Consider the following 22,658-nt stretch of genomic DNA (forward strand, 5'->3'; position numbering starts at 1 on the left):
CGTGTCTCTGACCCACAGTGACCTGGCTCTAACTTGTGTTGGACAACAAAAGATGGTGAACTACAGTTTGTGCCTGTCGTCATTCCCTTTCTAATTGGTGTCTAAAATGTGTTGTTTCTTTCACAATAGCAATATGAAAGCACACTAAAACAGTGGCTGTTATCCAGATTCAGTTTACACATCCAGTTGTGTATGACTTTTTGTTTTAAAATCCTGCTTGTTGCTATTAAACTTACCAACTATTTTGATAGGATCCATTTTTACAGATCCATTTTTACAAGTTGCAGTGGCTGAAAGCTACTGCAACTTGTAAAAAGAAATGTTGGAGTACTGTGTTTACAAAGAATTGCCATCAATGAAAAATTAATTATCTGAGAGTCAGCAAAGGTTAATTTTGGTCAGAAACCTTTCGATCTGGAGGAGCTGACCCCACCAGTGCTGGTCGCTGCACTTGTGTCTAGCTGTGGTGACACATGCAGTGACCTGTGACATGGGCAGTGACAGCAGAGTAAACTGGGCCATGCTCCCCTGCCTCACCGCGCCTGGAGAGCTTAGAGAGCTCCCGGCTGAGAGGAGCAGGTTAAAACTCAGTGGTGCTCCCGTGTCACCAGCCCTGCCCGTGATCAGTAGCTCTGTCCTCGACAAATACTCCTCAGTCCTGCCACCCACCTCTGTTGTCTCCTAGAGACAGTGCTGCCCACCGCTGGTTGCCCCATATGTTTGGGCTGCACACAAGGTGGTTTCTCGGATACTGTGGTTGCTAATTATAAATTTAATTTGCATTTTAATTAGAATGGTGGAAAATTAAAGCCTGCCAGCTGGAGAATTTCAAAACGCTTTCTCTCCTCCCTCCCTTTTTCGTCTCTCTCTTCTCTCCTGGTTTAGACTGAGCATGACTCTGTCCTGTATTTATTTGTATGAACACAGCAGTAGCACCTTCTCTTTGTGGGACAGTGTGTGGTGTCCCTTCTCAGCCATTCCTTCTTTGGAGTAGTGTTTGCTAAGTTTCTATATGTGTGGCAATAACCCCCATGTTCAACAACCACATCTTTCCTAATGAAATAATGTATGGCTCATTTGACACCTCACTTAATGCTGTTAAGCTCATGAAACTCATTGATATTTTATGGGAATTCTAATCAGTCATTTAATGTCTTCTTCTTCTGTGGTTTGATTAGTAAAACAAGGTCCAAATCCCTGTCATGGTGCCCAATTGACACACTTTACACATGCTGGGGAAGTAAGCGATCTGCATGTGTGGGCTGGTAATATCGTTCAGTTTTGGTTATTATTTTCCAATCTCCATAATTCGTCCTGTTCCCCATGTTGTTCCCCCATGGTCATTCTCATTCCCTCTCTCACCTCCCACGGGCGTCCTTGCTCAATAATTGTCATTAATTGATTGACAGCTCTGATAGACCCAACTAACCCCAGTTCTGCTCTCATGTCTATGTTTTAAATGAGAGCTTGTACATCCAGTGACCTTGTCTGCCCATCAGCTGTCAGCGAATGTGAAGCCAATCCAGAGAATGTCTCACCTTAGCAAAGAAGACCATCCTAAATGATTGTAATTGGTTTGTGAATCTATGTTGTGTGGTGCTGTGTTGTGCATGGTAAAAGCTGCTTAAAGTTTAGTTTAAACTCTGTGTTGAATGTAGTATATCTAAAGCATGCATTTGTCATAATCCCAATTATACTTCTCTCTTTTAATCTAATTTCTATCACAGCAGTTTGTGTTTTCATGTGCTTGAGGAAATGATACCCAAGACTGCCATTAAATTGAAGAGAATTCAAAGATGGGCTTTAAATACTGGAAACCCATCACAGCAGGGCATCCTCTCATTGTGTAATTTCTCTAAATTCATGTCAAATTATGTAAATAAGAATGTAGTTATTTTTTAACAAAAAAAAAGCGGGCCCTGTTTCCTTTGATGGGAATCCAAAAAAATGCCACGCGTATAATCATGTGTATTAAAGCCACCAAACTGCATATTATCACATTCCTGCTTATTTCCATTAATTATTTTTCTTGTGGTATTTGGCTTTAAAAGCATTTTCTAACATAAACATTAACAGTTTTCCAGGAGTCAGCTCCACCTTTTTATGACAGCTGAGCCACGGTTAATATAGGCTCTATAATTCTTTTCTCTACAATAATCCATGCATGTACTGTGTCCCAGGCACATGTAATGTCTGACATTCTTCCAGGTTGTTTTGGTTTGGGAGGCTGCCAGCCCCAGTTTTGCACCTCTTTGCAGGCCCAGTTTGATGTGGTGTGAATAACATTCAGACATACACACACGCCCTCATTAGCATTCATTCAGGGAAGCAATGCAGGACACCCTCTCTGCTCTGAGGGTGGCATTTGGCAAGGCCCAAATACACCTGGCAAAAAGTCTCCACTTACTCCAGCCCATCATGTTCATCACATTTAGTTTTCCACAAAAACAGTCTTTGTTTAATCCATTACTTGACATAGAGAGAACCCATTTATTTATATCATGTATGCAAAACTTGCATCGTTATACTGTCAAATTGCATCTAAGCGCCATTGACAATACAATTCATATCAAAGTCTTTGATGTGATGCAGTGGGGAAAATGTGTGTAAAGCTGCGATTAGACTACTGATTAAATTAAAAGAATGAAAGCACAAGAGAACAGTCCATTCAGTGACCCTCAGAAGTCTGGCATGCAGCAGCTTCTCCCTCTAAGGCATGGATCCATCAGCCTTAGTCTGGAGCAACAGTGGCTATGTGAAAAAAAGGCTTGGCAGAAGGAAGGCATGCATTCTCCAGATCTGAATCTGTGGACTGCTGTGTCTGTAACTCTGTTTAACAATCCCTCTGTCTTGCCATATAAGACATATCTATTCTGCTACTTGATCTTTGGTGTTGTTGTTTAGATGTTGTAGCATCATTGATGGTAAAACTCCATGTTGATCTTGAGGTGATAACATGTTTTTAAAGGTGCTTCCATTAGTTTGCAGTGGTAAGCAACCTAGATTAGCTCTTGCAGCTAAGGTTTAAGTAAAGTCAGTAAAAGAATGTTTTCAACACGTATAGAAATCTAGTGAATAATATTCATTTTGCTGAAAAAAGAAGTCTTTGCAGCTGGCTATTGAAGACCTCTTTTAGGTTTATCTTTGTCAATTGTCAAATATTTAAGTGTATGAAGTGGTGTGATGAGGTGCAGAGACAGATATTTGAAGGGATTTTAACTCATTTGAGCAATTACATGCTTAACTGGCCCAAGATAATCTGTCATCCAAAGCTTCTGTCTCAGGCTCTCCCTCTCTTTTCCTATCCTCCGCTCTCTCATACCCTCCTACGTGGCACAAGAGAAGCTCAGAATAGTGGGATTTCGAGCACAAAAGCTTACCCTGAATAGAATGAAGGCCTCAGAGAAATTAATTGCTTCTAACAAACAGCATGACTGCTAGCATGTTTTGTGTCCCATTCTTATCAGCCTGCAGAGGTGGAGGGGTGGGCGACCGGTCTGGAAAGGGTGAATCTACAAACGAGGGAAGTGGGCTGCAGGAATTTGTTCTTACATTATTTGAATGTTATTTAAGGTTGGATAGCCGCAAAGGCTTAATGCAGTGTATTTGTATAGGTATGTGTCATGTAGAGCATATAATGTTCCCAGTTGTTGCATCTGAAAGGAGCATTACAACTGAGTGAAGCAATACAGGTGATGAGTACAAACTGTTGACATTTAAGACTTAAATGTGCAACTTAAATGAATACGTACTGCTAATTATACAGTATATCCATAAAGTATGCCTAAAATAGAAAAAGGCCTGTGCATAAATATGTGTTGAAAGTCGGTATTTTGACAAGACTGCATGATTTTCTTAAATCAAGGTTTAAACTTTAATTGTATTAACAGCCTCAGGGAAAAAACCTTTTTTTAAATGTTTTAAGAATCATTACAGAAAAAGTATATTTACAGCCATAAAGATCTTTTTTTTTAATATATATATATATATCTTAAGCCATGTTGATATCCTTCTATAGCAAAACAGCCATAAACAGCCTGTAAACCATGGACTTCCCCATTATTTAAAAAAAATATATATATAATATATAATTTTTATATATATATATATATATATATATAAAAAATATATATATATATATATATATATATATATATATATATATATATATATAAATAATATCTGTAGCAATTAATTAACTATATAGATTTGGAGAGCATTCAAGGAAGCATTAGCTAAGGCAGTTATGGGATTTGCTTTTGTGAGGGTGTGTGGCATATTTGCCCCAGTTCTGTTCTCTGCTTGCTCCCACTCCCACATGTCACCATTCTGTCTACCACCACCAGCGTGGCATCTATCATCCACCACAGACGCCGCGGCACCCCACAAAAGGAGGCTGGAGCATGCACAAAGACATTTGCATTTTTGCATCTCATTATGGTTATAATTGCATGCCAGTGTAAGCAGCTCGCTCTCCATTATCTCGCGTAATTTTATCAGTGACGTTTGAAACGTGTGTTTAAATGTCAATTATTGACTACAAAAAAGGAGTGACCTTCTTGGAGTCATCTCTCTCTCTCTTCTCTTCTTTTTTCTTTTTTTTTTTCTCTCTCTCTCTCTCTCTCTCTCTCTCTCTCTCTCTTTCTCTCTTTTTTTTTTCTCTCTCTCTCCTCCTCCATCCCCTGTTCATTCTCTTCCTTTTTTTTTTTTTTTTTTTTTTTTTTTCTCTCTCTTTTTTTTTTTTTTTTTTTCTCTTTTTCTCTCTCTTTTTCTCCTCCATCCCCTCTGTTTATCTCTTCTTTTTTTTTTTCTTCTCTCTCTCTCTCTCTGTCTTTGGCCATGGTCTTATCTACTCCTTATGTCTTCTTTAGGTCGTCTCACTGTTATGCTAGATATATGTTGGAAGAACTAAGCTTATCACATTTTATGACTAGAGTCAGATGACATCCATGCTGTTAATAATTTTAATATACTCACTGTCCACAGCTTTTCTCAATATCTCCATTAAAAGAACAGCTATAATATAGGGGTGGGAATCACCAGAGGCCTCACAATATGATATCATCACACTACTTATGTCACAGTACGATATTATTGCGATTTTAAACACATTGCAATATTCTGCGATATATTGCAATTTATTACCTTTTTTCAAACTTCAAATTTTTCCCAATTTCAAATGAAACAAGGAAACTTTGTATACATCTGTTTTTATCTAAAAAGATAAATGTCTCCGTTTGTTCATCTCACTTCAATTTTATTGCTGCAAAATGGAATTGTCAGGCAGACAAACTGACTAACACATATATAATAAAAGATCGATACTTGCCGTCTGTGTATCGATACAGTATTGCCACGGGAAATATCGCGATACTATGCTGTATCAATTTTTGCTACTATCATAAAGAAAACGTCTAAAACAATGACACAATGCACTACATCATCAACAATAAGTATTCTTGGTACTAGCTTTACTTGTATTTCATATATAAAGGGGTATTTTAGTGGTAGAGTGCACATGCACCATGTGTCATCCACTGCTTATTATATGAAAGTGATCAATTAAAGTGATGGGTTAAAACACCTCATTTTAAATACTAATACTGTTCGCATGTTTTGTGCTGAATATTTACAATATTTTGAATTATGCGCATACTTAGTATATACTAGTCATATTTGCCATCCAGGGAATTCACCTGGGTATTCTATATATTGTTTTAGAATAACAAACGGCATATTGTATGGTGCTATACACAGAACAACCAACAACAGCTTTTTTTATGTAAACAAAAATAAATCTCATAACCATTACAATCAGGGGCGGAGCGAGGGGGTGGCTTCTGGTGCTCCAACCCCAAATGTTTTCTCAAAAGCCCCAAATTGTTAAGGTTTTTAAAATACCTTCAACTTTGTGTAATTTCCCCTCAGTCTCTCTTTGACTGGACCAGCAAATCGATGGCGAAAAAGTTATATTATGGGGAAATACCGCATAAATACTACTACAGCATAGTATAAAAAAAATAGGTTTCAACATTAGTAATGCTGTTTATGCCAAATTCCTACCCTAATTATGTTATGTAGCCTAAATTAGAAATAGTAAAATCAGACAATGTTAACTCTTTTTAGTTGGCAGGAGTGAAAATTCTCAATGATGAAGGCAGTTGGGAAATGATGTGGTGTCTACAGGATGATTCTTTTTCTTTGGCAACCATCATGCTTTTCCCAAACAGATTTTTAGGCCTTCTTTTATCAAATATCCTGAAAATTAGTGCATATAGCTGGGCTGGGCTCAGTCACAAATGTATACAACGTCTGGCACCACCCCTATTTATAATTAGAAAAATATCTCCTTATAATGACTAAATTCTTGTTCTAGAGAGCATTGAAAGAACTGATAATGTGTAAATTCCTTTTAGGATTTAAAAAGTCCCCGTTAAGTAATAGAGAAGATATCATTTTGCTGCACACACTAATGTTCATGTTACTCTGCAGAGCTTTTGAACGAGAATTCCTAATCCATTAGAGCCCTTTCGGTTGTGATATTCAGGATGTTGCATTGTTACACATTGGACAGCATGTTCTCTCATCTGCCTAACCTTAAGCCATCAGTAGCTAAGTTTCCATCCACTTGTCAATCGAATTATCTGAAGTTCGGTAAAAAAACTCATGCGAATAAAGCTGGTGAAAGTGTGTTTCCATCCAACAGCTTTAAAGCGAATAAAAACCTGTGCGTAATGACGTCACATGCTGTTTTGCGATTAAATTGGTATATTGAATTGATTTGAGACATTTTATGGTGTTTCCATTCATTTCTGAACTGAATCGCACAAGATTCAAGCGAACTTTTGCGAACAAAGTTTTGCTAGACAAAAGTAGTTGTTAATATTAAAGAAGAGCTATAGCCTAAGGCTCCGATGGACCTTTGGCTGAGGATATGATCCAGCTCATCAAAAAAAGGTGGAACTTGCCTTATATTTTCCCTCCCCACCGCTTGCGAGACAATCTCTTTTTGAGCCTTGTATCGCTGTTTGAGCGCCTTCCATTTACTCCGCAGGACGTCCCACGGCTTGTCGTAAGGGACATTCTAAAACGCTTAACGTGAAAAAGCTTAACATGGTTTAATATATAAACAACGATCAGTCATCACCAGATGTATCATGGTCATATCTTGTCATGAACACTTAAGCCTGTCAAAAAAACTAAATCGAAATCCAACGATTATAGAAGTTATCTCACGTTAATGTTTTCGTCCATAATATTTGGACATTGGGTTAGATTTGACCGTTTTAAGTGGTTATGATGAGCAATATAGAAGAGGATTTTTTGGTGATGATTGATCGTTGTTTAGGTACATTAAACCATGTTAAGCTTTTTCACATTAGGACTTATAAAGCCAATGAGAACCGTGGAGAGTCAACCCCCAGCCGCTCCGCTCCCCTGAAGCAGAAACGCTTTATGTCAGATAACGTCCATAATAATTGGACTTTGGGTTAGATTATTTGACAGTTTTCCGTGGTTATGATGGGTAATATGAGAGAGAAATTTGGTGATGATTGATCAACCACTTTAAACCACGTTAAGCTTTTTTCTCGCCATATTAATAATATTAATACGGCCACTGATTAAGAAAATATTAACGTGAGATAACTTCTATAATCGTTGGATTTCGATTTAGTTTTTTTGACAGGCTTAAGTGTTCATGACAAGATATAACCATGATAAATCTGGTGATGATTGATCGTTGTTTAGATACATTAAACCACGTTAAGCTTTTTCAAGTTAAGCGTTTAATGTCCCTGTCGTAACTGTTGGTCATTTCCTTCGCGAGCTCCTGATAAATGATGCCGTTTCTTAGATTTTTGCTATCTAAAATAGCTGTTATATTTTTCTGGTAAATTAAATTAAAAAAGTATCTCGTCTCCTCGTTTGTCCACTTACATCTGTTTTTGTTTTGCAAACAGAGCGGAAATACTGGGCGGAAATGAACTGAAACTTCTTCTTCCTCATTTTATTGCGGGTTGCAACCATAAAATGACCTAAAACTTAATCGCAATTCATTATTTATTCGGCAAATAACATTTCCATCAGCGTTTATCGCATAAGCCGTATATCGATCAAGAGAAAATCCGATGAGACCGAACGTATTTCATTTGAGTCGATATTCATGAAATTCAGTCGGATTTTACTGTTTCCATAAGGCATTTTTCATTCGATATCACTTAATTCTGATAAAAACGGGTCGATGGAAACATAGCTAGTGTAATTTCTGGAATCTTATTCCTCTAACCATGGATAAAGTCACACAAAAATTGCATCTTATTATATTGAGAAAACGTTAAAGCCAGCAACCCTTCTTGATGACATATTTTCAGTTTCTCACACTTTGTACAGTGTACAGTACAGGTTAGTATCATTGGTGTACTTCTAGTGCAGATATGGCATCAAGGAAGAGAGTTTCATAGATTAAAGAATAATAAAATCCTTTATTTTTGTTTTGAAAGATATTGTTTTCCTTGCATTTGTAATGATACAAACAAATGCAGTTTTCCAAACTTGATTTCCATATAAAATGTCCTAAATATATATTTTTTTCAAAAGCTTTTGAAGAATGTAATTGATTTTGTTTTGTTTCCATCTCTTTAATCTCCTCATTATATGAAAGGCCAGCCTTTGTTTTTCACCTGAAAAATTAATAATAAATGAATAGAGGATCAACATTCTTCATTACTTATGAATTCTTATTTGAGTCATAATTGATGAATGGAGACAATGAATGTCTATGTTCTCGACGGGAGAGGATATTCCACTTATTATAACATTATATAGCTTTATGCACTGCATAGTGCTGTAGCAGAGTGAGAATGCATATAATGAGCTGACAACCAGAGGAACCACCATCTTTAAGAGTTTATCAAACTACTTGCACCTTCTAATTAAAGGAAGCACAACCCACCAGGATACATTTACATTTGATTTGATCTGGAACAGAAAATCTCCCTATTAGCATCCTCCTCCCCATGTATATGGCAGTAATTGCAGTCTCACTCTGTTCCTGTTGTCCTTCTCCAGTTGAACACATTTAGCAAATGTACCTCGTACTGTAGGTTATTATTGTGCCATACAGTCTGGGGAATCAAATAAATCACTTAGGTTATCTTATTAATTAAGTCAAAATAAATGTGCTAGAGCCAATTTATTCTTTCCAAATACCATGGGATCTCCCACTGCAACTAATGGCATAGTCTGACATTTCATAGTCTTAACAAATAACCTGAAATAATTCATTTAGATTTTTCCAATTAGAGATAATTTCTTGCAGCTGTAACATAGTATGTACACACATGAATTTGCATTGTAAATTGAGCAGAACTGGGGTCACACTTTTGTTGCGTTTTCTTTTAAAATCCTACTAGAAGTCTTAATTATGAACTGAGGATTTTTAAAGAAATCTTACCTTACTTTTTTCCCTTTACAACTACATCAAAGTACCAGGCAGAAGTAGCCACTCATTTTATAACGAGCTGAATAGTTATTGCATAGTTTCATACCACACATTTGCATTTCTCTGAGAGGCTTTGTCACTTTCTTCCCTCATAATCACATTAGTGATTTAGCAAGTGTTCTCTCAGCAATAGCCCAAAGCAGGCAATGAGACTTGGAGCAAGTGTATAACACAGGCATATGACAGTACTGAACCTCGTGCCCCTGCCCTCACCCGCTCCTCAGGCCCTCAGTGGAATAACACTTGATCCATAGCTCTTGAGTCTCTGTTCACGCCTTCCTTTTATGGCCTGTGGGCATGTGAAGACCCCGAGCCAGCCGCGCTTATCTGACCCTAACCTTGGCGTATGGTGACCTTGACCTGCACCTCACCCGTTCCTCATCCTCAGGGCTACATCTGTTCCTTTCCCTAGGACACCCAAGTAGTTAGTGATATTGAAACATCACCTTGGGGCTCCATTTGTTTTCTCTGGAGAGGTCAGTGAGGGGTTGTCATTAGGACTGAACTTGATCCCCTGCTTCCCCATAAATTGGTTCGTCCGTGCAAGGGGTGAGCACACTGTAAATAATGAGCGTATAATGCTGAACATGAAACAGAATCTCAAAACTGACACACTATACTTATCCTTCTTATATTATATAGATCCTTTTGTTCCCAGTCAAATGTGTTCATGGTACCAGAGTAAAACTATAAAACCACAAACGCATGTAGAGCAGAAATGTAGCTTCTACGGCAGATAGTGTTTCTTGGTGTAACAGTTGTTTCTAAAACAAAAGAAGCCTACATTTGCAATATTTTTTGGTATGAATAGTTAAACCTAACACAAAAAAAAACATACACATGCACAACAGTTATCCCCATTGTCACTTTTCCCATCAGGTAATTGTAGCCACTTGAATTGTAACTCACCTGATATAAAGCATACATTGTGACAGCCTCACTGTTGTTTTGGGTGCTGTCATTTCAACTCATTGGTTTGTCCCTGGGTGATATCTTGATTGTGATGCCCTTTATTATTTTGCTTAGTGTTTCAGCAGTTCTGTGAATTGGCTGACCTTTTTATGAGTCTTACCTTTATTCTCTCCTGCAGAAACTAGCGTCCTTGCCACGCTGCTATACCATGGAAGACAGAGTTGGTATTAATATTAATGAACATGCTCTGACAATGTCAGATTTTAATGGATAATAAATTAAAGGATTCTCATTGATAATTAACTTTGTGTGGGCAATAAACATCACCCAAGGCAGGATGCCATCTTTGTAAGCAATGATATTTTAATAAATCATAAGAGGGATTGAAAATGGTTTAGTCTTTCCTGTCGTGCAGATCAAATTCATGCCACACACCGTAAAGGAAAGATGCGTTTGAGAAATTAGGGGAAGAAAGAAGGCCACATAGCAGTATTGTGTTTGCTAAGTACATGGAAATGTATGTTCCTTCTCTATCAGTCTCATGGTATCATATCACACTGGAGTCAAGGGGGAGGACAAAGGTTACAACTCTGAAACATGGCATTGATCCTAACACCTGACCGCATCTCTCTCTCTCTCTCTCTCTCTCTCTCTCTCTCTCTCTCTCTCTCTCTCTCTCTCTCTCTCTGTCTGTCTGTTTCTTGTTTTCTTGTTTCTTTTTGGTCTCTGTAATTATAATACCCATCATATGCTGCTTTTGTTACTCTTCTTTTCATTGTAACAAACCAAGACAAAAAAAAAACAATAACATGATTGTTACCTAGATGTATTGTATATCCATGGTGTTATCAAAGACAGTAGTTTAGGACAAATTATTCTCTTATTGTATTCTCTCTATTACATAGGCCCAGAAGTAATTCTGAAACCAAAGGTGTTGTTGAGCCCGGTGTGCTCTGCATATCATAAATCAGACCTAACTGACATTTTTTTAAAGAGAATGAATATCCACCCACTCTCTGGGGAAGGGCCATGGTATTTGTATGGTCAATGTGACCTTTCTCCATACCCTCTCAGATTAGGTGTACAACATAGAAAATTGCGCTCTTGCTGCAGTCCATAAATCATACCAGGCCATTTTTTCCTTTAAAGAGGTATGTAAATACCAGTGTACTAGCTAGGTAAACAACACTAACCCTGATACAAATGGCTTGAAAATTGAAGAAAAGCACCTTATTTTTCAGCTGAAATTGCTTTTGAAACCCAGTCCTGGCACATGGGATGAAGGAGCCATGAAATGATTTGTGCTGGGGGAATAGAAATGGGTTGATGATAACCACACTCGACACAGTTCCTGTGTTGGGTAGTTCTAGCAATGATCAAAGATATCATTGTTGCACATTATTTCCCCCCATGCAGACCCCAAATGCATCAGTATCTGAAGTGACATCCACCCCCATGCACTCAGAGTATATTACGTTTTAGGGGACAAAGGCCCACCACCACAGTACAGCGAGGGCCAAGCTTAACCAGGCAGTCCTTCTGCTGCCATGCAAACCCTCAGAGAACTTTAGAGAGTATTAAACATTTGTTAAAACATTCCGTATGATTTCTTTGCAGTATGTAAAGACAACAACGTTTGCATTTCATGCAATTACTATAATATGAATTAATATACTATAATATAATGCATAAAATAGATATTGTCTCTAAATAAAATAGAAGCCAACTGACCAATGTTTTCCAACTCGGGGAAGAAATTTCAACTTTTAAATTAAATAGTCCAAGCCATAAAAGGATGCAAAATTTTTCCGCAACTGAAATTGAAGATAAAATCTGTGCATCTCCACAATAGCAATCAGGGTAGACCAATGAACATATAGTATATAACAGAAATGTTAAGTCTTTTGGGTTTATTTGCAAAATTGCTGTGCGATAGAAATGGAAGTTGGAAATAACGGGTCCCATTTGTTGCAGAGTTTATACCAGGGGTCGTCAACTGGCGGCCCGCGGGCCACATCCGGCTCGCCAAAGCTTATAGTCTGGCCCGCAGAATAATCATGAATTCACAAAATGTAAAGAGGAAAAAAATGCGTTCTGTTATTTATCATTTCAAGCATTTAGAGCAAAAACCCAGCCCCCTGTATTTGCATCTCTATTATGCCGGGATTCTGTACATCAATTCCCGAGCTCCACACACACCGCTGAGCCGAGATGTGTGTGCGTTAAAACACACACACAGCTGAGCCGAGATGTGTGTGCGTTAAAACACGCAGCACCTGACTGGGAACGATAGCCTACAGAGAGAGTTACCAACGGCCGCTGGGGCAGATGAACTCACGCTAGTCTCTTTTCTGTAAATATGCTACAATTAAACCTTTGTGAGTAGAAAGTCAATACTTATCAATGCACTCACCTGTGTAGACCAGCATAAACATGTAGAAAGCGATATATCAATCTGCTCTGTCTGCTCAGTACACTCTTGTCCACCGCGCTGTTTTACGCAAACACAGCTCTAATATTTACAAACAAGCTGAAACAAAAGCTGTCGGTTTGTAGGCTAGTCTAATTGTTTATCTTAGTTTGCCGGGAATCTGGAAATTTGGACAAATTCTTATAAACCACTGCTGGCTGAACAAACCGAACTCTCCACTGGAGCGGTAAATTTATGGAGACTAAAACAGATACATGTGGTTACTTAATATGCACGTGAATGATGCGATCGTTATGCTCGAGTTCTTCATTCTTGGTGATGCTGGTTGTATTATTTTGCAACAGCATCTTTCATTGCAAATGAGGCATACGTGACGAGTGCATAGCCTGCTTATCAGTCCATTCATCATTAAAGCTGGGCTTTTCCACGTCAACTTTTCGCTTCAGCCTCTTTGACAGTTACATGTTTACCTGACAACCACGTTTCTTTCTGCAAGCATTTTCCACCAATCAGGACGCTGCATACTACAACAATGTTTCCATAATCATAGGCTTTAACCATCACTCCTCAGTGAGCTGCCTCCTAGTCTGAGATCATTTTCTAGTTAAAGAGCCAGTTATCATTATGGAGTTTCCATGTTTTTTTAGGAGTTTGCTCACACGAATACATGTAAAAAAAAATTCAAACAAGAATAGGCGTATTAGGTATAATTTTATTTTCTTTATTTGAAAGTCCGGCCCCCAGAGCGTCTGCTTAGAAAAATTCTGGCCCTTGAAAAAATGTAGTTGATGACCCCTGGTTTATACACTAGATCGCTGGGTTTGCATCAATTGTGGAGCCTCTTGATCCTCAGACTGTCCCCTCATTGTCCTTGTCCATGTGTAGCTAGACTTATTATCAAATGTAGACAAAAGGGTATTCTTCTGGTCAGCGTGTTGACCAAGCATATGGAACCAGTCTGCTACAAACTTTGGCTACACTGTGGCTGCCTTAAAAGCCAAAAACATGGCCATTTCAGAATGCAGCGTTTTGGCAACTCATCAACACCTGCAATCCTGCACAGTGAGTCTCAAGGAGAGCTGCAGGGCACAACCCATGACAGCCAGAGGGACAGCTAATTCCCAACATCTGGTACAAGCTGGTGCTGTTCGTAGTATCGCCATGATCGTGGTATCGCTGTGGTGGACGCTGCTTGGCAGCTTGTGGCATCAGACTGTTGAAGAATCACCCCCATCGTGTTCTAAGCAGAATGGGCGGAGAGCAAACTGTTTCATTTCAGCACGGTGGACCATTGATGCCTGCAGTAGATCCCCTGTTATCTAATCAAACAGCACTGGTCAGTTATGATGCCAACTCCTAAATCCACAGCCGTCTGTAAAGCCGTGGGGGGAGATTAACCGCTACAGCGCCAATGTCCTACATTCAAAGACTTGCTCTTAAGATCTCTTTTCCTGGAAAGTACAGTTATCCATACAAGCAAACACAGACAGACGCACACAGACACACAGCCTAAAGTAAGAGTCCTTCATGCTGTAATGGGGCTATCACAAAGACCACACAGCTTGCATTTTGGAAGAAGACTTGATGCTTTCTAAACCCTTTGTCTGAGGCCACTAGAATATCTCAAAAAGGCTTGAGCCTCTGCTGTCGTAGAGCATTGGAGGATGTGTTGTTTTGCCATGTAGGTGCTGCCTTGTGTGTAAGATCCCCCATTAGTAGAAGTGAATAAGAACTCACAAAGAAAGATGGCCCAAGACATTTATCCTCTGTCTTACAGTTTGGAGGAGCCCTAATAAGAACACGCTTTCTACTGTTACCTTGCTATGTGGGTGAACTTCATTATAACCCAAGGAGCAGAAGCTTTCACATAGCCAGCAAAGAGCTGTGGGCACTTTTTTAATATTTATATCACAGTCTGGTGTGGCAGTAATGATATTAGGGAGCTGGTGGAAATTCTCCACCCAGCTGGACATGTTAATTGAGAAGCCACGTTTTAAAGGCAAAGTTCACATTTGTGCAGATGGTGGGACAATGCAAGATGGCAGACCTAGGTCAGTGTCATTTCCAAGCTATACCTTAATGGCAGCAATTTTTTTTCTCTCTTTTTTTTTTTCCTCAAGTTTGACACATACTAGTCCCCGAGGTCCATATAGCAGTCTTTAGGGCTGGTCCCTGTACCTTAGTGCCCTTGAAGAGGACTATATTTTACAGTTTATATAATGGCAACATTCTCTGTCCCACTTCCATTTTCAGGGTTAGTGTGTGCCATTGTGTGGCATGAATATGTGATTGTGTGAATGTGTTGGCCATAGAGGAAAAATAGCATTATAAAATGAAACAGTAATAATTTAAATGTGTTTTTCTTTTACAAATGTACACATGACATATATCAAAGAGGCTGTCTCACCTTGATATTAATGAGCTTTGAAGGTGAAATACAATTAAAAATAAGTTGAATTGAGATGCACATTTGTTATCAAAAACTGGTAATTCCTTAGGTTACTGCCCTGGAGAACTGTACCTGAAAGCTATGGGACTTTGTACAAATGTCACATGAAACAAGACATTATTTCACAAGTTTATCTTCTACAAATACTTGTAACCTCATTCAGGGACCTGCCCCTCTAAAGTATATGCATAATTGTGTGGGGTAATGTTGCTCTAAATCAATGGTATTTGTATGACTTCAAATAATGTTAGATTTAAAATAGATTATCCAGGCTAATTAAATTATAAAGTTATATTATACCAGTGCAAACAGTAAAATGATAACAATGCGTGCAGGCGTTGGTGAAAGTCACACTGCTGGGAAGTCTAACAGATGGGTTTATCCTTAGTGAGATGGATACTGTCACACCACACATCCACATCAAATTAGAGTACCCAGAGTGAGTCCTCCCCCCATTCTGACCATACACCGGAAAGCAGGTGTCTGCTTAATAATTTGGTCAAAGATCAGTGAGTTAAAGGTTGAGGCCAGGGGCAGAGAGGGCTGGGGTCATCCTGGTGGTAGGGAGGTGGTGAGACATGATCTCCCCAAGTCTGGAACAGCCAAACCCCAAGGTCATCCATTAGTGCTCTGGCCCATTGGTGCTGGAAGACCCACAATAAATTTGCTGTGCACCCTTAACCCTTTTAATACTCACCATGACCCAGATGAGGAGATCAGCTCCCTTAGGGAGGGGCACATTACATTATTAGCACTGTGCATCCATTGACAGCTATTATATTCTAACAGTGTATTATGGGTGACTTCATACTGTAAATACTTCAACACAGATACTAGACAATAATGTGCAGTACAGTCATTCTTTTAACATTTTTATTTAGCTGTGAGTTCAGTATATTTTAATCAATTAAATTGCCTGAAAAAGTCTGCTTCTGAGTCACGTTAATAATACTGAGTGAGATTGCATCTTTAATTTAAATTACTGCAAGATATTTTAATATCTAGAATCCGTCCCCTAGCCATCTGTGATCACTTTCAAACGTGCAGATGATAGTGTCAAAGTCTGGCCCAAAAATTTTTTAGAGAACATCTGAGTTATGACTGATCATTATCTGGTCTTTCAAACAATGAACAACTTATCTGCCTTTTAATGCGATGCATTTTTCTATTCTTACAAGAAAAGGTGAGGCTGCAAGGAAGAAGGAGAATGAAATGTCAACAGTGTCAACCACTCCCTTTAAATAGGACTCTCCTATGATCCCTTACTACCATGCTCGGTCAAACCTTTCCAGGTGTCAAGACTGGGCGTCAGAAAAAGAAATTAAAGTGACATAGTGTTGACAGGAGGAAAAGACATTCCAGTTTTCACCCCTCTCAGGACAATGAGGGAGCCATCACCTCGGCTCAGACACAGGCACTAATGAATCAAGCAACACCTTAAGTTCTGTAGTGCAGGGGACTTTTGGCCCGGTGCACCCATATAGTGTCATTGATAATGGGATCCTGTATTGGACTGCTGTTGATTTGATGTCTACCGCAACCTCTCCCATGGCCTGCCATTTTGACACAGCTTAATTTTGCCCCTTGCTCATAAAGATATGCTGTTAGATGGTGTTGCACAAGTGTTAGGTCTTCATCTTTTCTGGTTATATCTCCCATCTCAGAGCCTGAAGACCTGCAGTGTTTTATTAAGCAAAGACAGCTTTGTTAAATTTATTTTACCCACAAGTGTAATAATGCAGGTTTGGGCTACAGCAGTGTGTTGAAATAAGGTGGAGTTTACTATATGGAATACACAGGGATGGAAATAATACTATAATATTTTACTATCAGTACTAAGTAGTGTTAATTTTTTTTAAAAATTACTTGAAAGGTTATGAGAACACCTAACTGAATGCAGAAGTCATTGCTGGAGGATTCACTGTGAGCATTTTAGCATTTAGCCAGACCCAGCATCCACCTGTTAGTTGCGTAACGTTGTGGGGCTGTTCGATTTGGATCACTTAACATGCTCGCTGGGTGGTGCATTGAATCAGCGATAAATTAATGTACATTTAACCTTTTTTCTTCCTTTTTTACCTATGCCAAGATAAAATAATGCTAACCATAACTCATAATGTCCTTAAAGTGATGGTTCGGAGTAATTTCACCCTAGGGTCCTTTGCACCATGACCTCAAGCCAAACCCCAGAAGCTTTTTTCACCTGGGTGGAAAATTGGGAGAGTTAGCATAGAGTAGCATTATCAGCTGAATAGCTTAGCGCAGGGGCAAATGGATCCAGTGATGTATCTCGGAAATGACCCCACTAATAATGCCCGAAATGATACCAAACTTCTACACTAGTACAAATAGTTTATTTACTCATAAAACGATGGATTGGAAAGTTTGTAAGTACACCAGAAGTGTATGTAAATAACACTTGCGTGTTGGCTTCTCGTCTCTGCTGCTGCTGCTGGTGCTGCTACCTAACGGGCAGTAAGAGTGCTTAGGGACGTCTACAAATTACAACACCGAAAAGAGATGCAACAAAAATATTTATTAATTTAACTTTTTTTTTTTTTTAAGTAAGTGCTGTAGTATAACTAGCAGGAGACAAGTTATAATTGAGGTAAGTTTGGAGACATTACCTTATTTAATCATTAAATTAATAAATATTTTTGTTGCATCTCTTTTCGGTGTTGTAATTTGTAGACGGCCCTAAGCACTCGTCTAACTGCCAGCAGCAACAACAACAACAACAGCAGAGAGCAGAAGCCAGCAGGCAAGTGTTATTTACATACACTTCTGGTGTACTTACAAACTTTCCAATCCATCGTTTTATGAGTAAATAAACTATTTGTACTAGTGTAGAAGTTTGGTATCATTTTGGGCATTATTAGTGGGGTCATTTTCAAGATACATCACTGCATCCATTAGCCCCTGCGCTAAGCTATTCAGCTGATAACGCTACTCTACGCTAACTCTCCCAATGTTCGACCCAGGTGAAAAAAGCTTCTGGGGGGGTGTTTGGCTCGAGGTCATGGTGCAAAGGACCCTAGGGTGAAATTACTCCGAACCATCACTTTAATTATATTGCGTTGTTGCATAAACACAACTGCTAGGCCTGGCCAAAACACACCCATGGCATTTTGTCACTGAACATACACACTCAACATGTATGTTTTCCAGAAGTGTCACATCTCTGGACATGTAGCTCTGTCCTCCTGCGGCTGCAGATACACCAGCAGCTTCTTCTCTGCTGCAGCTGCTGATTTGGCAACTTTTTTGTTACTTTCTCAAATGGTTTATATTGTCTTTCATGTGGCTTTTGTTTTTATGGATGTGACTTGAAATATAGTGAAGTACAAATAAAAAATACTACATTTTTGAAAAGCCCAAGTACACAAAAAAAAACTTTATTATTAAACAACAAAATTATTCATTGTTTACACTTCTTGTCCAGTATTGTTAGAATTTACTGGTAATTCAAACGTGTATTCTAACGATATGGGAGACTTTTCGAGCTCTGGCTTCTCACTTGCATTTACCATATGATGCTAACTAGTTTATCCTGTAAGCTAATACTGTAAGCTAACCTGACTAACATTGGTGTAATGCCTGTAAGAGTCAACAACTGGCACACTGCCAAACCTATCTGGGTGGAACCTTTCTGTAATAATGTTCTGCATGTTCCAAGATGTAGACTGTAATTAGACTATTTTACACTAATAGTGCTGTAATTATTCGGTTGAAGAAAGTTGTTTACTAAAGAGATTCCTATACTAAAGGGTTAGTGCTGAAAATGTGTACAATTACACTCTTAATAGTAATAATTTGTTCTGGAACGTTTTATGTATTTATTTGCAGGCAATAATATAAATAATTGGTAGGACATGGTAATAGTGGAATTGGGGAGAAATGGCTTGGACATTGATGCACATAAGTAGTAATTAGACAGATTTATTTTTAGAGGTAGCAGAAAACTACCATAGTATTATTGTTAATATATATTAGTGTTCCCCAGCACAGGGTGTTAGTTCAAGTGAATTTCAATTATAAGAAAGTGTGGGTTACAGTAGTTCATGCACCTTTTTCTTAGATGAAGTGTGATGAATACAGTGCATGAGAAGCATTATACTGAATAAGAAAATTGTCACTGGATAAAAAGTCTTAATGACTTTCTCACTCTCAGTAGATTTTTCCATATATTCACCCTCCGTTACAGGTCTCCACTTTTCCGTCTCAAGCTGTCTTTCCCCCCAACAGACACACACCACGCACCCCCAACATCCCCCCGCGTGCAAGGCTGGTGGCTCCATTGTGTGACCTGTTCTTACACTGTTCCATCTCCACATCACGCAGCCAGCCTTTCACAGCAGCAATTCACCAGCAACAATCACACACTCGCGCCTCAAAAAAAGACCTCTTGCTCCCTTTGCCAACCAATTAAGAGCCATCTGGGCTCAGATGCAGTAAGAAAGCTATTACAAAATCATAACTGTTTTCATATTGTCATCATATGTTTTTGATGGGGAGACTCAAATGTTTAAAAAAATTAGTTTGTTTCCATATGTCTTTGCTTCCTTGAAAATAAATGATCCTTAAGCAAAGATAGTGTGCTTATCAATATTTTGTTTAGTTTTGAGCCAGTGGAGGGCACAACACAGTTTAAAACATGACCGAGCCAGTCATTGCTTTTGTAGCTGCCATGCAAGTGTGTGATTCCTGATGAACTTGAGGTCAGAGATTCCCAGTGGCTGCATAGGGCAGGGAATGGAGAGCAGCAGGGTTCAAGCCTTGGGTCACTGGAGCTTCAGAAGTGGCCAGCCAGCTTTGTCCCAGGAGGGATGATGGTGACGGATTCACTGGTGTTTTCTCAAGGTCCACTGAACCCTACAGCAAAGACTCCAACTTAGAGCCTGCAGAAAGATGGAGCACTCCTCTCATCTCCAGTTCACAGAACTCAGAAAGAGGGGCCGTCTGGACGGGCTTCAGGATGCCTTGAGATGCACGAAATCCAGCCGCAACCTCATGGTGGCACTGCCAAACCTCATTTCAATCTTTTACGTATAATCTGCAGTACACATTAGGCCTCTGACATGCACCGTAATGGTTCATTTCCCCATTGTAGGGAAGTGTTGAACCACTGTGTTGTCAAGTAGGCTTTATAAGGCGAAAATATATGAATAGAAACTCCACCCTGTCTTTTTTTTCTTTTCAATCTAACTAAGTTAAAAGGCTTACTTACCCCTAATCAAAATGGCAAGCCCACTGGCATGGCATGTCCCAGCTGTGGTCCTGGCACAGCATTTCCCTTCTCCTCATACATTGTTCTGGGCAGCACATCCAAGAGCTCTTGCTGTGTTATGTACTTAACTGAGGTCAGAGTTGTCATTATCTGGGTCTTGTTGGCACTAAGGCCTCCTCTGATGATAGGACTCCCTTTCAGACCTTCAGCTTTTAGCACTCCCTAAGAGCTAACTTCTGTGAAGACCAGGCAATCGACCACCTGCAAATCTAGCCCAGGGCTGGGACTGTGTTTAAAGGAGTGTGCATTATGACATCCATGTGTGCTGTTTGCCCTGATCTGGTGTGATCTTTTTTTTTTTTTGGTTGCGGGGGATTAGTAAAGTTTAAATACACAGACAGGAGACTTATGTTCAGTTGTTAATTAGGTGGCCAAAAATGACTACAGGCAAGAGCCCTGTCATCCTAGAACAAGTCAAAGTCCAGTGTCTGGATTCCAGCTCAGTGACAAAGTCAAAACACGTTGCAGGTGCATTATATTTCTGTGGTATTTTCTATTATATCGCAATTATAAAGCATGCACAACATTGGTACGTATTTGAAAATTGATCCTTAGAAGTGTTTTGGCGTGGATTGAAGGAGGAAAAAAAACACAACAGGAGATGAGTGTTCATAAAGGCTCAGGTTTTATTTCTTGATCTAAGCACGGCCGTCCCCATTCTAGCAAAACTTTCTCATTCATGTCAGCCCCATGGTGTTACTCTGTTAGGAATTATTTTTCAGAATATACAGCATTTTGAAAAGATATATCTCCCCCTTGCCTCTCTTGCTCTCCCTCTCGGTTTCTCTCCGTGTCTTACAAACACACACACACACACACACACGCATGCACGCACACTGCAACATGTACACATCCAGACATGCACTACCCCTCTTAAAACTGGTTCTCATCCCAATAGCAATTTTGTCAGAAGTTGACAATGTCTTGATTTAGTTGTCTGGCTGTTCCGGCCAGTTTTCCCTGCTGCGCTAATGTGAACAGGACATCCTGCTGGGCACCAAAGAATACCACTTCACGGCAGCCGCATAGCTGGCAGCTTTTATTTATGGCGCTACCGAAATGAATGGGTATTAGTGTCCAAACATTTCACCATGCTCCTGCAGCCACACACAAAAGCCACTGATTTCCAGCAAATCTGCACTTATTTTATTCAAGAAGACTAAAGCTAGGGAGGGGGAGAGAAAGCGACAGACAGAGAGAGAGAAAACATTTATGACTTAAAAGACCTCAAAAGAAGAATAGGAATTGCGTTTGAAAAGGATTTACCAGACAGAAATCGGAAAGAAAAAAGTGGCACCTCCATTTTACTGCAAGAGTTGAAAATGGAAAATATCTATATCCCTAAAATGACTCAACTTAAGTGCCTATATTCACAAAAACTGCACTTCCTTCACAATCACCCAGTTTTCAGTTGCTCTGTTTTGCCCAGCAGTACAAAGCATTGTATTTAATAGGACTATACCAGGAAGGAAAAAGTAATTTTATTATTGCTAAAATTGTCGATTTTATTTTAAAGTGTCTTCAAAAATCACTCTTGCTACCATTTTGCAATCCAGGCTGCCTACTGTCTTGTTAACCTATGAATTTTAAGTGGACGGTTCGCATTAGATAGCAGTAACACTGCTGACTCCTCTTGGCTTCTCTGTAGGGAGCAGGCTGAGGCAGAGTGCTCTCCTGGCCCGGCGCTGCTCTTTGCCTGGTTTCTGTGTCCAGGACCTCATCAGTACAGAGTCGGCCTGTCCTCGTGTCCCTGCCACTCACCTCCCTGCTCTTCATCTGTCATTCCTGCCCTTCTGCAAACACACTCCACTGACATTTTGAAAAACTCTGGCATTCACCCTCAATATGGATTTTTGTTGATTATAGCTTTCTGTCTGTGAAGATTGCACGTATTATTGACTTTGCAATCCCATGACTATTTGCACAGCTTTTTCCTCCTCTCTGCATCTTGGTGAAGTCCAGCAATAATATCCCCCCTGGTTTCTCATAACCTCTTTTCATTACCCTTTTCTTTTTTTTCATATTTTTCTTCTTTTTTTATTTTTATTTTTTATTTTTTTACATATTTTACTAATCC

The sequence above is a fragment of the Perca fluviatilis genome, chromosome 8, assembly GCF_010015445.1.
Source record: "Perca fluviatilis chromosome 8, GENO_Pfluv_1.0, whole genome shotgun sequence".
Lineage (NCBI taxonomy): Eukaryota > Metazoa > Chordata > Actinopteri > Perciformes > Percidae > Perca > Perca fluviatilis.